This window comes from Rhamphochromis sp. 'chilingali' (assembly GCF_963969265.1).
Source record: "Rhamphochromis sp. 'chilingali' genome assembly, chromosome: 2".
Taxonomy (NCBI): domain Eukaryota; kingdom Metazoa; phylum Chordata; class Actinopteri; order Cichliformes; family Cichlidae; genus Rhamphochromis; species Rhamphochromis sp. 'chilingali'.
In genome coordinates, this window is record NC_137930.1 from 6,076,859 (window position 1) to 6,091,022 (window position 14,164).

The following is a 14,164-nucleotide window of genomic DNA, read 5'->3' on the forward strand; positions in this document are numbered from 1 at the left end:
ACGTATCAAAAGCTATAGCACTAAATCATAACAACAGTTGCTTCAAGGTGCTTTATATTGTAAGGCAAAGACACTATAATAATATAAGGAAAACTGAGAAAACCAATCATATGTTTATTTCACAGTCAGTGTTGGAGACACTGAAGAAGGAAAATGAGATCCTGCAGTATAACTGTTGGAAAAACAAAGCAATCACAGACTATTTAAAAGAAGCCAATAAAGAGGTAAACTCTGTAACTTTAACTTTAGCAAAAGTCTTTAGTCCATAAAATATCCAATCCACTGGTACAGCAGACACAAACTCATACCCACTGTCAGGACAATGATCAAATCACAGCACCACCTCCACTGGAAGATGAACTAACGTCAGACTCTGTGGAGCCTGAAGTGGTTAATGGGCCTCCTGCAAATTGTGCACAGGCTGCTGACACATCTGAGGGGAAACGTGGGCAGGATGGAGGAGAAAAGGAAGAAATATCCAATATGTTTATGAGCACACGTGTACAAAGTGTAGTTTTGTTTGGCTATAACATCATTAAAGAAGAGCAGCCCTTGTAAAAACACCATTAGCCTGATCAGGTGGTTAGTTAAGAAAATCTGGCTTAAAGTTGAGGAGTGAGATTTCAATAAGGTTTAAAAACCTCCACACTGGCATCATCACTGACATTTGTAAAAACTCAAGGTGCTGAGCTGATGAGGCGGTCAGTTTAATGGATTTTGGAGATCCAGCAACTGACAATATGATTGTGTTCTTTCAAAGAACACGTGTTGACATTGTGAGGATAATCTAATGGCATCAAAAGGTTCCTCTCACCTGTTTGCATAACTGGATACAAAGTCTCTGAGGAGATACCTGTTATGGAATTGTGATAGTGAATCGACTATTTTATTAATACACATCCACCCAAACTTCACAGTGGTCATTTTGTGTAATCCAGAAGTCCCTGTCGCTTGATTTAATATTTGCTCTGTTAGGATAACACACACACTGCGCTCTATCAGGATGATATAGCAGTTTTCCACCACCTGATGGCAGAGCAGGACCAAGCATCGCAGGGAGAGAGTCTGACCGCTGAAAGCTGGAAATATAAAGGTGACAATGTCAAGAGGAATGTGTTCGGTAGCTTCTAGTGTGTGAGTTGTCATCTCGGTAAGATGACACAACCTGTAAGATATCTTCAATGCTAAAATATGTGATATATGTATTGCATGACACAATATGAACAAGTGTAGGAGAGCTTTATTTGGTAAGTTCAGTTTCCCTTCCACAGGAAAGTAGGTTAGCCAAGAAAGACCATTGTTGTTTTTGCTATTATTATTATTATTATTATTATTATTATTATTATTATTATTATTATTATTATTATTACATTTTCCTTCTGCTATTTAAAATCAATAGCTGATTACATTATTTTAGTATTGCGCTATAAGTATAGCGAGTACTACAGAAGTCTTTGTTGTACTTGCGTTACTTTTGGTTTCCTCTGTGATTTAAATGCAAGGTGAGAAAAATACATTTGAATTTAACACTCAGTTCCCCATTAGATATGATTGGAGACGCTGGAAGACCCGCCTTTTTCTGTGTCAAGGTAGCCGAGATACAGGAAACTGTACAAAGCAAATTCAATTTCAAAATAAAAGTCTGAACCTGTAGATTTAATGCCATGTGCCCAATTTACATTTAAGTGTTAACATTGCTGGCATATAATATTTACATTATCTAGGAAAGCTTTATGGAAAAACTTTTTGGTGTAAATAAACTCTGTAAGGACAGCAATGTCTTTAAATTACCTTGGATAAAGTGTTCTTGCCCAAACTTCTGACATTGGTGATTATTTTTACTCGTCAAAAATGGGGCTTCCATGTAAGAACTCTAAAACTGCAGCAAGTAGAGCTGTGTCTTTTTAATTAATGAAAAATATTAACTATGTAGCTGAGTTTATAGACTTGTATAATAGATATTTGATTGGCTAAATATTTAAGGTTGTGATTTGTTAACATTAACAAAATATGCATTGTTTTTGCAGAAAAAAAAACAGAAATTACTATTTTAAATTATAGTCAGCCTATTCCTCTAAGATATCAGTCAAGATGGAAAAAATATATATTTTTAATATTTTTAAATTGAGATTGTTTTGAGTTTTTCAGAACATTTGCAGACATAGTCATACGATTCAATGCAATAAATCATTTCGGTGGAGCATTTCCAATCTCTCCCATAACCCAGCCTTTATTTGACCCAGCTGTTGGTAAGGTGGTAAAGCGGATCATCCATCAATAACAAGGACAGCTGATTGATCTCAGCCTTTCCAGTTCATGTATCAAAGATACTCAACTCAGAGTGTATCCATCAGAGTGTGAGGAAATGTTAGATAAAAGCCCTGTATGAATGTGTGTATTATTGGGTAAATGAGACTTGAATTTGTATTTGATTTGGTCAAACTGAGTAGAAACGTGCCAATAGCAGCCCATTCAACCATTTATTTCCATATGTGATGCAAATTGAAACAAGAATGTAATTTCATATATGTTTTTAAACCCAGCTCAGACAGACTGTGGCAGAAGATATTGCACACAAAAGAAAAAAGTCTCCAAAAGTTTATTTCTGTTCATCCGGACGTAGCATTTTCAGTGGGAGAAACTTTTTATCACTCATCCAAGTGACTTCTTCAGTCTCAGCTGACTGCAGGTTTCCTCAATCTTCCCCAACAGTACATTTGCATAAAAAGACAAAAGTATTTTCTTCATTAGGAGGACCCTGCAGTATTTTCATATTATGTTATAATAAAGTGGAGCTCACATCGTCACAAGTTGTTGAAGGTATTGAATGTTTATTTTTAAACCTTTTAAATTCGGAGTGTAACAGTGAACTTCACACTTCTGTGTAATGAATCTCTTTCCAAGTTGCCTAGTTGAGGTTTTTGTGTGCCTCGGGGCGGGGGGGGGGGGAGTAACCGGAAGTGCTAACCTCGCTCTGTAGTCTCGCTCTTAACTAGACGCTCGTCGCGGGGATCGGTGCTGATACGGTGACTGTGCTGTGAGGAGCAGGTTGCAGACACGGACGCGCTGCACTGTTAACCGCCCACGGAGTACATAAAGCCGCGTCTCCACGGCCGAAAGCTGAGCGTTGTTAGCCGTGGAGGACTGCGGCGGGACCTCTGACATTTCACCGGCCGCTGGGCTTCATGGAGTCTCCGGTGTGAGTATCTGACAGCGAACGCACCACTGAGCGCTAATCACGAATGCTGGTTTTAAACGCCTCGTATGTTTAACTTTCACCGCACACAGTCTTCCTTACTCTGTTTAATACCTTAAAGGTGCTGGTAAGAAACTGCAGGTAATTTATTTATTTAGCAACAGTCCCACACTATTACCACACACCCACAGACACACATACGGGGATGGCAGGTTAACACGGGTTTATATTTTGGTGACTTTGCTGACAAGTCGGATCTTGAGCCCCCTCATTTATGAGGCTTTGCTGTTGCTGCTGTTGGTAAATTATTTAGCATTTGCTGCAACTTAACACGTCGCAAGCGCGCAACAGGTGGCATGACAAGAACAAGCTCAAATCACCGAGAATCTGAAAAAAGGAAGAAGTTAAACTTTTATTTTGAAATCTGTCGAGAAAATAAATAATGTGCGTGGCCTGTTATAGAACTGCTCTTTAACATTTGAATGCATTTATATGAATCAACACAATTTCCATACATCAATTAAATGCCATATTTATGTCGTTTATTATCTTTCTTTTTTCTCTCTGTTCTTGCAATTATTTATAGCCAGAAAGACATTAAATTTGAGGTTTTACAACTGAGTTTGAGCAAGAGCCTTTGCAAGGCTTTATATTGTTGAAAGCAGAGAAGTTTCTATAGTGGAGACTAACATATGGACCCTTCTCCCATCAGACATACAGGAAAGAGGTTTACTAATTTGCTGAAGTTTCCAACAAGTGTAGGTGCATTAAAACTTTTGTAGTGAGGTGTTTTTCCTTCTGTCCTCTGAGATGTGAAATTCAATCAGGCACCGATGACTAGTTTCATTTGAGAACCGCCCAGTTGTTGTGGATTAATGTTTCAGTAGTTGGACAGAATTACACTCAGTTTATTCTTCTTCTAAAAAAAACAACAAAAAACTGGATTAGTATCATTACAATAAAGATTTACGCGCTCCATTTTTACATAACCACGCCATGGTGCGAAGAGACTGTTCTCGGTTGTTGGACTTGAGGAGAAAAACAAAGCTGCGAGCCAACTTTTCGTACGCTGTTAGTAGCACCTATTGCAAGTAGCTTACAGCTTTTAATGTGAGTGTTGGTCAGAAGCAGCTTGGTCACCATGGAGGCCTAAAAAGTCAGAGATGCAGGAATTAGATAAGTCCTAAATGACTGTTCTGAACACGAGTAATTGCAGGGAGGAAAATATTTGTTGTTGGCTGTGCTCCTGTGCAGAACTTCAGAAAAGAGTTGATTTCAGGTGAAATGAAACAAACTCCACAGCAGGAGTTGAGATTGTCACATCAGTAGGAAGCACGGACCCGTCTGCAACCACACAAAGTTGTAGAGACATCCCAGTGGCAACACTAAGTGGAAAATGCACTGATAAATTAGCTGATGGTGAGGTAGACTGGTACTTAATATAGTGTCTTTGTACTCGGTTGAACACTCGAAGTGCTTTCATGTTGTTGGCTTTGCTGACTGATATTGGCTTGGCGGCAGATAAGATGGCATTTACCAATATCGTTGGCTGGGTCTGTCACAAGTGGTGGGTAAACGTTAAAAAAACAAACAAACCTGTGTATAGACGAGGCAAATTATTATTTGGTATTTGTTCTGAATCTCACATTTTGCTTTGTTCTCAATCTTCCAGATTTTATTTGTTGTTGGTGTTTTTGTCTGCTGAACAAGGAAACCAAATTTTAAATTCAGCATTTCCACACTCTGTACTACCCACAGCAGCTGACTCAAATCTGTTACCAACAAACTAAATGAACGTTTAATGTTACTCATGCATTCTCTGTGTATCCTTTTGCTCCAACGAGCACGCTCCACGTTTCCAGGTTTAACATTTTATCCTTTTTAAATTATTAGTGGACAATCCACTTGCTTCTTTTCCCCACCCTTTCCCTCTCGTGTTGCCCCTCTGGTTGGTTTGCTGGACAGGTTGCTGTTATGGTTGTCAGCTGTCTCTTGTCTTACACTGGGAGTCCAATTCCACTGTATTAGGCTTCATAGTGTGAAGCACTATTATACATGAATGCTGGTTTTGCCCTTGGCCTACTGGGAGATTTAAAAAAAATAAAACCTTTAACCTTTTGTCCTTTAATTGGTGGCACTGAAATTTGTCATTTGTTGTTTAGATTCCCTTTTTATGGCCTTGGCAGAGATTCCTTTTCTTTCAGTAAATCCTAACTGACCTAAATGTGACAGTAACAGTCTGTGGAAGTTTTTTTTCCATAGACTTTCATCTTCACATCCTGATGCCAACCCTTCAGATGTTAATCTCAGCCCTTTTTAAACTGGTGTTTCCTTTTTCCCCTGATGCCAGTGGGGAAAGGAAAAAAGCTGTTGCACAAGCGTTCACTTCCTGGAATGAACATTTGACTTATAAGGGGGTGCCACTGCACATATCAGCTACGGGGGGCAGCGAGACAAAAATACACCAGGGAGCCAGGCGTCACTGTCACTGGCTGACCAGAGGTGCTGCTATCAAATGAGAGAGGCCAAGTTTAGTTTGAGTGTGTCAGAGGGTTTTTCTAAGGTTATGCTGAGAACTTAAATTGGTTAAGCGCATGATATTTAAGATTACTAAAGAATATAGCCTGCAGCTTGTAGGTTTGGACTGATATTGGTGGTAACTGCTTCACTTTTTTCACCTTCATGCCTTTATTTATTTATTTTTTGTAGCTCCAAAGCATCTTATCTTATTTCCAGTCAAAGTTCAGAGCTGTGTGGTTCTTGAGGTTTGAGTTGCCTTATAACACAGAGCTAAGTTTGGCAGGGCTACTGTACAGCAGCAGTCCACAGGTCTAATTCTTAGCCTGCAAAATCCTATACCTCTGCAGGACATATGGGTCTAAATCCTTCCATAAGTTGTGGTCTTAAATTTACTCTAGACCCATTTAAAATATGTAGAAATTAGTATTTACTGCAGCGTTATCATGTCTACAGATGCTTTGATGTTGGACCCTTGCAAATAATTTACTGAAAGCTTGTCATTCACTTCCTTTTAAGTGTGGACATACTGTCTGGCATTTAATGTCACAACTGCCTGCAAGTTGTGGACATAATCAAGCCTTAAACCTCAACAGTGTGCGGTGTTAATCCCGTGAGGATTAAGGGTTTGATTTCAGGGCTCACACGAACCAATTAAAGCTTTGCTCAGTACAAACAAACATATGGCATTGAAGCCAATTTGCAGTAGCCTTTGGGACTGAATCAGGCTCGACTCACCACTAAGATGCGACTCATCTGTGATGCTCTACTTGTGAGCTAATTGTGCAATAATAGTTGGAAGGATAAGTGGCATGGATAGGCAACATTTCAGTTTATGACATTTGTCATTCATTTGTGATGTACAGCACTCTTTTAATATTACCACCTCCTTAAAGTTGCGTGGGTCCCCTTCGTGCAATAACAGCTTTCAGCAAACTCTCTGATGGTCTCCTGTGGTATCAGGCACCGAGACATTAGCAGTAGATCCTTTAAGTCCTCTAAAGCTGGGCGCACATTTAACGACTGTCGGGCCGATTGCGAATGCGATTTGGATGTGACAACTGATCAAGCCCAGTCTGTGTTAACAGTTGGGAAATAAAGTCATGCACTGTGTGTAGCGCTTCCAGTCTTAATTCTTAAGAACAATCAAAGCAAGTCATCTCTTCTTAAGACTTCTGAAAAACATCTTTACAACTGAGAGTCAGTGCAGTTGGTGTTGCCCAGGAGAAGATGAACAAACACAGGAAGAGACATTTTGCTAAATGTTTGTAAGAAGTAAACTGAACAGAATCTCTGTGTTTGCACATTTTGATCAGGCTAAACATGTACACTACCAGTCCGAAGTTTGGGCACACCTTCTCATTTGATGGTTTATTTATTTATTTTCACAACTATTTACACTGTAGATTCTCACTGAAGGCATCAAAACTATGAATGAATGCACATGGAATTATGCAGTAAACAAAAAAGTGTGAAATAACTCAAAACATGCTTTATATTCTTGAAAATTGCCACCCTTTGCTTTGATTACTGCTTTGCACCCTCTTGGCATTCTCTTGATGAGCTTCATGAGGTCCTAAAAAACCTGAAATGGTTTTCCAACAGTCTTGAAGGAGTTTCCAGAGATGCTGAGCACTTGTTGGCCCTTTCGCCTTCACTCTGTGGTCCATCTCATCCCAAATAATCTGGGTTTGGGTCAGGTGACTGTGAAGGCCAGGCTATCTGGTTCAGCACCTCATCAGTCTCCTTCTTGGTCAAATAGCCCGCACACAGCCTGGAGGTGTGTTTCGGGTCATTGTCCTCCTCAAAGTTAAATGATGGTCCAACTAAACGCAAACCAGATGGGGTGGTTTGCATGTCACTGCAGGATGCTGTGGTGGTAGCCTTCAAATTTGAATAAATCCCCAACAGCGTCACCAGCAAAGCACCTCTACGCCATCACACCTCCTCCATGCTTCACGATGGGAACGATGCATGTAGAGACCATCCGGTCACCTTTTCTGTGTCACACAAAGACACAGCAGGTGGAACAAAAGATCTCAAATTTGGACTCATCAGACCAAAGCACAGATTTCCATTGGTCTAATGTCGATTCCTTGTGTTTCTTGGCCCAAATAGATCTCCTCTGCTTGGTGCTTTTCCTTAGTCTTGGTTTCTTAGCAGCTATTTGACCATAAAGTCTCCTCTGAACAGCTGATGTAGAGATGTGTCTGCTACTGGAGCTCTGTGTGGCATTTATCTGGGCTCTAATCTGAGGTGCTGTTAGCTTGTGATTTCTGAGGCTGGTGACTCTGAATTTATCCTCAGCAGCAGAGGGTACTCTGGGTCTTCCTTTCCTGGATCGGTCCTCATGTGAGCCAGTTTCGTCCTAGTGCTTGATGGTTTTTGCAACTGCACTTGGGGACAAGGTTTGAGTAATTTTCTGACTGACTGACCTTCAGTTCTTAAAGTAATGATGGACTGTTGTTTCTCTTTACTTAGCTGATTGGTTCTCGCCATAATATGAATTCTAACAGTTGTCAAATAGGGCTGTTGGCTGTGTACCAACCCGACTTCTCCACAACACAACTGATGGTTCCAACCCAATAAGAAGGCACGAAATTCCACAAATGTACTATTATTTGGTGTACAAATAACAAAAGTAATATTATGGTAAATGTATAAATGTGTTCTTTGGTTCCCAACTTTTGACACTAAAACGTTTGACTTACTTGTGTGTACTAATTTACTTGAAAGCGCTTCTGTTTATTTTTTAGCAGCTGAAGTTTTACTTGAAGCAGGCTTGTGTTGGGAAATGGATTTTTAATTCTCCATGTGCGATTACTTTATGTAATTCTTTACTTGATGCTCCCCCGACCAATGCAAAGAAACTCATTATTTTGAAACCTTTTCACAACATGGTAAATTCATGTTGTGACATTACGTATTTGCTTTTTATTTGTGGGATTGTCCACCGGCAGAATTTCCAGTGTTATGTTGTCTTGTGTTGTGTTGTGATGGACATGACCAACTTGAAGCCACCCACTTGATTTAAGCTGTTGGTTTTTGGTGTTTTGAACAAGACGGCACAAGCCTGAGGCGGTTCCTGAGAAACAAAGTACAGCCCACATTGGCTAATATGTCTGACACATTGTTAGCTGGTTAATCTTCCTTTCTGTGTCCACAATTTACAAAATGGCACGCATTCATGATTCTTTAATTACTTAAAACCGTTGATTTAGCCCTCAAACTTATCAGGAAAGTATTAACTAAGTGAGCCAGAGAAACGGCCGTTTCTCAGACTTCTTCTGAAGTCTTTTTTGGAGTCGCCCCCTGCTGGCCACTAAAAAGACTGCAGGTTTGGAGGCACTTCCATGTAAGCTTCACACTTCAGGCCTTCTGTGCTTCTGTAGTGGTCTATATCAGTCGTTAGTGCTCTTGTGACTATCAAAGAGCACAATCTGCTGCAGTCGGTGAAAACATTCATTAGATGTGTCGTGTCTTCTTCAGATAGCAGTTGAGTGTTGAGCGCAGCTTCAGTTGCGAGGTGGGACTTGCATAGAGTTGTTTTTCCAGCACATCTCACAGTGTTGATCAGATTGAGATCTTTTTGGTTTTCACGCAGTTCTTGAGCAAGTTTTGCTGTTGTGATGCACGCTGAATTACACTGCCACCTGGTCTGACACAAAGCTTGTGCAATCATCAACATCCACGTGAATGCAGGTTTACCAGCTGAACTCACTTAGCTCATCACATCACAGGGTTTCCCCTTTTGAGACAAGTGCTGTATAAATACTACAGTTTACACACTGTAAACTCCCTGCTATTGTTGGCGCTTCTGCTGCTGGGCATATTTCTGACATGTTCCATCATGTAAATTGATCAAGTATCTGTGTAAGATTCCACACCGAGGAATAATTGCTGCTGATCTCATTTACAGTCATTCTTTTAGAAGATAGGAGGAGGAGGAAGAAGAAGGTAAATAAAAGTCAGATTAGCTGAAGCTGAATTGTTTGCATGGTGAAAAAGGCTTTCAGTCGTCCCATAAGACTGGAAAACACTCCATAACAAAGGGCCGTTTCCTGCTACTACCTTCGGCCACCTTTGTGGTGTTCCTTGTCAATAAAGCACCTGATGTCACAGAACATGTTGCGATGCTTCTGGTCTCAGCAATACCAATTTAGGCAATTTATGTCGCTAAGACTTTCCTTTTACAGTCAGATTAGTTTTATTGCTGTTTACTGAGTGTTCGAACACTCCCCTGTTGTTCGGTGCAACCTTTGTACCAAAGAGGACTAACAACACGATGCCTTTATTAGTAGATTGTATGTACAGAAACAAACCCATTGTGGTATAGTAAATCCCTAAAAGGAAATTTCAGCTCTTCAAATTAAACTCTGAAAATTGACTGGCTGTTGAATACAGACTTTATCTTGGTCTTGATATATATCCCTGTTAATTCTGAAGAGCAGAACTCATTCAGAGTTCTCGGACCATGTGTCATTCTTCACTTCATGGTATGTACAAAATGTAACATGTTAACACTGAATAACAGCTTTTGAGTTTTAATCAGCTCTAAAGAATTGGCTCTTTTGTACTGAAACACTGAAGTAAAAGTAAACAAGTAAATCATGTGGATTATGTAGTAGTTGGTTACTGCTGCTGGGTATTATCTTAGTGCTTCATTCACATGCAGACCCAGTCTACCTTTGTAAGATTTTAGGTGGCTTGAAAAAAATTTCCTATAAAATATCTCTGTGCATCTTTTTAAAGAGATTAGAAAATAGTTATTTGCGTTTTTCAGAGATTTTTCGCTCGTGACTTAAAGTCTAAATCTTTACAGTTTTTTGCAAAAACATTTTCTGTGTTTTGTTCTGTTAGTAGTTTGCAAAGTGCGACGATGGCACTAACCCATCGGCCTGAGTTTGAGAGCAGGTGTTATCTGATTTTGGTTTGTGACTTTGCTTTTTCTGTACATATGAATCTGGAGGGATTTGCATGCATTTGAATTGTGGATATTTGGAGCTTTCAGCTGCCTTATTTACATGTGATGAGCCAGACTGGATGCAAATCTTACTTCCTTTTTCTTTCTTACGTAGTTCCTTTTTTCATCTGTAAGGAGAAGAAGGAACAATGATGGGTCCGATTAGGGCTGGGCCATATTATACCGTTCACGGTAATACCGGTATAATGTTAGGCAACGATAGGAAAATGAAATATCGCGATAGAATATGAGTAAAACGCGCATGCGCAGTGCCTTTGTTTTCATACGCACATGGCCGATTGTTGAGTGAAACAGATGAACCAGAATTGGTTTGTAAAAATGGTGCAACTTCCGTGATGTGGAACTGGTTTGGTGTTTGTCCGTCAGATACACGACAAAGCACATTTTTTTTTGCAGAACATGCAAGCGGCCGTCGGACTAAGATGCTCTTAAATCTGGGAGTAATCTGGGTCCTAAACTCCGTATTCTTCAGGTCAAACGAACACTGCAGCATCACTAAGAGTTAAAAACTGTCTAAATTCTTTCATCTTTAATAAAACGATCAGCATTGCTGCTTTACCAGGTGTAACTGAAGTTTAACTTCCAGGCATCCATGAAAACAAAATGTATTACATTTAACGGAGTTAGAAGTTAGCAGGAAGCTAGCGGAAGTTAGCTCGCTAGTTTCGCTAGTTACCTAAGCATGATATTGCATGTTCTGACTGAGAGATTTCTGAAAAAAATCAAACGTACAGCTCTGCTATCACTTCCAACATAAATGAAGACAGGAAACTAAACAGCAGTGACGTTTGTAGGGTTACTGAAGTTGGGCTAGCTGGTATATAATAATGTGCTACGTGATCGCTAGCGACACAGCTATGTTAGCATAACATAAACAGTGAAGCTGGAGGACGAACACTAACACTTTTCCACTTATAAAAGTTAACGTTAAGGTTCCTCATGGTTAGAGACAAATGCAATCGCATGGCAGGATGCTGTAAACGGACCAAACTTCAGTCAGGAGAACAACTGAGATAATCCATCCACAATACGAGGTTAGTCATTAATATACTGCAACAACATGGGAATAGAGCAGCTGCCAGAGAATTCAACATTAATGAATCAATGGTACAGAAGTGGAGGAAGCAAGAAGAATGAGTTTAATAAAGTTTGATTTATCTGACTGCTTTGTTTCGCGTAATGTGCCTTATAATCCTGGGCACCCTATGGTCCGAAAAATACGTACTGCACACTACAGTTTAATGTTGCAAAGCACCTCTTATGTCAGCCCATTTCTACTGGAAATGCCTTTTGGTTAAACTTTCAGCAAGGAATTTGCATTTGCACTGTTACATTTTTATAAAGCTTTAATGTACATAAAAACCAGCTTCTTGTTTAAGTGAAAATAAATGGAAGGTTGTCTTTTTGCGCTAGTAATGTTGTGGAGTTGTATTTTGTCTCGCATCAATTATATCGTCGGTTATATCGTTATCGCAAATTTTCAAATATATATCGTGATAAATATTTTTGGCCATATCGCCCTGCTCTAGGTCCGATTGTATTCATGTTTTTTTTCCTGAATGCTTTTGGTCAGTATATCTGGGGTTTTTTGTTTTCTTTTAAAATTCACTGAGACTTCCTGAAAAATCAATCAATATGGTGACACAATCCTCTGAGCCTAACAGTCTGCTGGACTCCTATATGATTCTTTACTTTTTTCGTGGCACTTTGTTATCCTGCTTTCAGTTTGTAACTCTGTATTTGTTTCAGTCGGCAGCAGTTTGAAATGCTATATGACTGAACTTTACCATCATGGAAGTTATGCTGTAAAGGTTCAGCTGTATCCTTGGAGCTGGAAGGGCAACAAAATTTGTCAAATGGGCCAAAAATGCATGAATAAATGTGTAGAGATGCAATTATTATTGAGCAGAACTGAGTTCAGCTTCTTTGTATGGCGCTCCACAGTAGTCCCAGTTCCTCATGTGGCCCCTCTGCTTTATGCTCACTATTGGTTTCATTGTGGTAACTTATAGAAGTGAAATTCTTAAGCTGTGATAAGCGTGTGTATGATATCTCAAGAAACACAGTTCTTGGTATCTCTGACTCGTGTGGCCTGGACAGTATTAAAATACAATACTTAAGGAGGACACTGGGGAACGTAAGAAGTTCTGAGATGCAACAGGAAGCAGTAGTTTCAGATGTGCCGTTATAAACCTGAAAATGTAACACACTTTTCTTACAGGTGAGTCTCTTTTAGTAAATCTGGTAAAACTATTCTGTGTTGGAACAAGCTCAATAATTGTTTTGATATATTCTTTTAGAATACATTCTTGTTAATTTACTCATTGTCAATCAAACTCGCTGCAACACAGGATTGTGTAATCATGTATCCCCTGACGTCTGTGGGCTTCATGTAGGTGAGGAATGCAAACGTGGCAGTGAGGGGTCAGGTGTTGTCCTGTACAGTTATAGGTCTGACTGTCAGAACGCACATGCTCAAGATCACAATTGGAACCTGAGAGCTGTCGACTGTGTGCTAGGATACGTGTCAACCTCATTGTTCTTCCTGTGGTTGTCCTTGGAAGGTTGTGAAATTGCAGATAGAAATCACAGACTGTACATAAAAGATGGATGTACAGGGTTTCTGCCAGAAACTCAAACAGTGGGAAATGATTCAGTACAACTTAATGTTGCACAGGGTAAATGGACTGCTACTAATTTTTAAGTGTGTGTTGATAGCTCTGCATACAGTAGGACAGCGCTTGTTGAGAGCACAGATTTAAATTGAACCCTTTTAACCCTTTAATTAGTGTGCACGAATATCAGTAAATCTGTTACATCATCATAACTTTTGCTTGGTTCTTTATTCCTTTGTTTAATTGCTTTAGTTTTCCCCCCATTTTCTATGATAAAATGGTTAACAGGAAGAGTTGTCTAATAAAGTACATACGCTAGCATAATAGTTGTAGTGTTAGGCTTTTGTCTAATTAAAAAAGTGAAGAAGAATCATAGCTTTTGCTTTATTTTTCAGATTTGGAGGTGGGCACTTGAAAAGCCTCAAGTGGCCATTCTAGGATCGAATGTTTTTGGCACTTCTGGCTTAATTTTATAGGCCTCAGAGTTGTTGCTTGGTGTACATTTAAAATGACATGTGTGACTTACCCAATGGCAGATCACATGATCCAAGTTGCAGCAGAATCTCCAGTATCTCCATGTGTCTTTGTTAAGGAGCTTAACAATATAAACCTTTTGCTTAATTTAACTCATTTTACACTTGCAGGTCTACTTGCACAAATGCACAAATACCTTTTTGCCTGTATCCTGTACTTTTACATAATGACCCACTTCACTGTGTCTGCCACCCAGGGGATACCAAATATGTAGCTGACGAAGAGTTTGGCCCCCCTTTGAGCTCCTTATCTGTAGGTTAAGTATGGGTGTGTCGTTTTCAGATGTGGGCTTAACTGATGTGCCTATAAGATATTGTC

The 14,164-nt window shown here is 39.6% G+C and overlaps 1 protein-coding gene across 6 annotated transcripts in view; it reads left to right on the plus strand.

The window, feature by feature from the left end:
- The first annotated feature begins 2,968 nt into the window (after nt 1-2,968).
- The window catches only part of mical2b (microtubule associated monooxygenase, calponin and LIM domain containing 2b), a 63,017-nt gene continuing 51,821 nt past the window's right edge, over nt 2,969-14,164 (plus strand). For 2 of the 6 annotated variants that reach the window (XM_080876349.1, XM_080876352.1), the window contains exon 1: nt 2,969-3,199. The gene's annotated coding sequence lies outside the window, so the exon portion shown is untranslated. The remainder of the gene's footprint in view (nt 3,200-14,164) is intronic. The other 4 variants (XR_013970882.1, XM_080876350.1, XM_080876353.1 and 1 more) reach the window with 3 other exon arrangements.